We start from the raw sequence: 2,726 nt of genomic DNA, 5'->3' as shown, positions 1-2,726 counted from the left end.
TCAATAGGTTCATGGAAAATAATTGCCACAATTATTTGTTCATTCTCACCACCAATATCATAGACATCATAAACAGACATGGAAGAATTGAAGATATATTTGAAGACAGACATGGAAGAATTGAAGATAAATATGAATAAGTTGCTACAAGAAAGGGTCACTAATGGTGAAAGGGTAGTAAAGGAAACTCATGATGAGAAAAAAAGAAATGTTAATCATGATTCCATAGACTCTAATGTTGGATCAAAGACCCACCATATTCCAAAAATTGATATGAGGAAGTTTGATGGTAAGGATCTTGCAACATGGATATTACAAATGGAGCAATTTTTCGATCTCAATAATGTGCAAAACACACAAAAGGTACGTATTGCAACTTTATATTTGGAACCAAATCAGTCTGTATGGTATCAATGGCTTTGCTCTCATAAACAATTTATCACTTGGGCAATTTTTACGGAAGAATTGATAGCACATTATGAGGATACAAAAAGCAACACTTTTTTTAGCCAATTGATAAGTCTCAAACAAAAGGGTTCAATAATGGAGCACATTGAGGAGTTCCAAAAATTGAACATAAGGGTAAAAGATATTCCAGAAGAACATAGGATTGATGTTTTCATAGGGTCTTTAAAGGATAATATCCAACATGATGTTCGCCTTTGGGAACCTGATTCATTAGAGAAGGCATTCAAGTTAGCAAGAAAAATGGAAAGCAAAATTATGGCAACCAGGAAGCATACCACTCACAACTATAAAGACGGAAGTGTTGTTGCCGTTAGTCTTCCATAACCTATAAGGTTGACACCAAAACAATTGGAAGAAAAGAGAGCAAAAGGGCTTTGTTACAGTTGTGATAGCAAATACACTAAAGGTCATAAGTGTGCTGAGAAGAAATTATTCTACATAGATTGTGAAGAGGAAGAAAAAAAGGAGCAAGAAAGGTCAAAAGAAGAGGATATACTCCAGGAACAAAGCCTAGATAAATAAGAAATGAATCTGACCATATCTTGTAATGCATTGGTGGGAATTACCATTCCTCAAACCATCAAGATAGAAGGACAAATCAAGAAGAAAAAGGTAATAGTGTTGATTGATTCAGAAAGTACCCACAATTTTGTTCATTGTAAGGTAGCAAGAGAATTGAATTGCTTATTATATCCACTACAGTGTCAAATGATGGTTGCAAATGGAGGAACAATAAATTGCTCGGGAAAGTGCCATAATATCAAGCTATCCATGGGAGAATATGTATTGACTAGCCCAATGCTTTCCATTCCAATGGGAGGTGCTAATGTTGTACTAGGAGTCCAATGGCTACAACCCTTGGGTACAATAGCTTTTAATTTTCAAGAACTTTTCATGAAATTTTCTTTGGAAGGAAAGGGAGTTGAATTAAGTAGTATTGCAGGGAAACCAGGAAAGATAATCAGCTCTAACGGTATGACAAAGCTTCTAAAAAAGAAATAAAGAGGTGGAATTTCACAAGTATGTTCGCTAGATGTGTCCACAGTGGAATAATCTATTTCTCTAGATATCCAAAAAGTCTTGGACAATCATTCCAAGGTATTTGAGACAACCAAAGGTCTCCCACTTATTCGTGATCATGATCATGCTATTCATCTGATTCCAGGAAGTGTTCCCCCAAACATCAGGTTGTACAGATATCCCTATGCCCAAAAGAGTGAAATTGAACGTATGGTTGAAGAAATGCTAGAGGCTGGTATAATTCAACCAAGTCAAAGTTCTTTCTCTGCTCCAGTCGTGTTGGTGCACAAGAATGATGGATCATGGCGCATGTGTCCGGATTATAGGGAGCTCAACAAGCTCACTATTAAAGATAAGTTTCCCATTCATGTCATTGATGAATTACTGGATGAATTGCATGGATCAATTTACTTCACCAAGTTGGATCTTCGTTCAGGATATCATCAAATCAGAATGAAGATTGAAGACATTCCGAAAACAACATTTAGAACTCATGAGGTTCATTATGAATTTTCAGTCATGCCTTTTGGCCTTACCAATGCACCTTCAACATTTCAAGGTTTGATGAATTCAATTTTCAAACCATTCCTTAGAAAATTTGTGTTAGTATTTTTTGATGATATACTAATCTACAGCAAGTCTTGGAAGGATCATGTTGAACATGTTGACAGGGTGCTACAACTATTGGAGGTGAAACAATTATATGCAAAAAGATCCAAATGTTTCTTTGGAGTACAAGAGGTGGAATATCTAGGTCATATTGTATCTCATGAAGGAGTTAAGGTAGACCCTAGAAAAATTAAAGCCATTAAGGAATGGAAAATTCCCACATCCATAAAGCATCTGCGAGGATTTCTCGAGTTGACAGGGTATTATAAAAAGTTTGTTAAGAATTATGGGAGAATTGCAGCACCTCTAACAACATTATTGAAGAAAGATGCATTTTCATGGACACCAGAAGCAACAAAGGAATTTGAACATCTTAAAGAGGCAATTTGCCAAGCACCGATCTTAGCTACACCAGACTTCACAAAAACATTTATTGTGGAATGTGATGCTTCAGGAAATGGAATTGGTGTTGTTTGAATGCAAGATGAAAGACCCATTGCTTTTGAAAGTCGTCCAATCAAGGAAAAGTTTTTACACAAAGCTATTTATGAGAAGGAAATGTTGGCAATACTCCATGCACTTAAGAAATGGCGATCCTACCTAATGGGAAGACACTTCAAGGTAAAAAT

Source organism: Pinus tabuliformis, chromosome Q (assembly GCF_031772625.1).
Source record: "Pinus tabuliformis cultivar Carrire ecotype Pingquan chromosome Q, CPIR1, whole genome shotgun sequence".
NCBI classification, from domain to species: Eukaryota; Viridiplantae; Streptophyta; class Pinopsida; order Pinales; family Pinaceae; genus Pinus; species Pinus tabuliformis.
Note: the sequence above shows the minus strand (reverse complement) of the source record.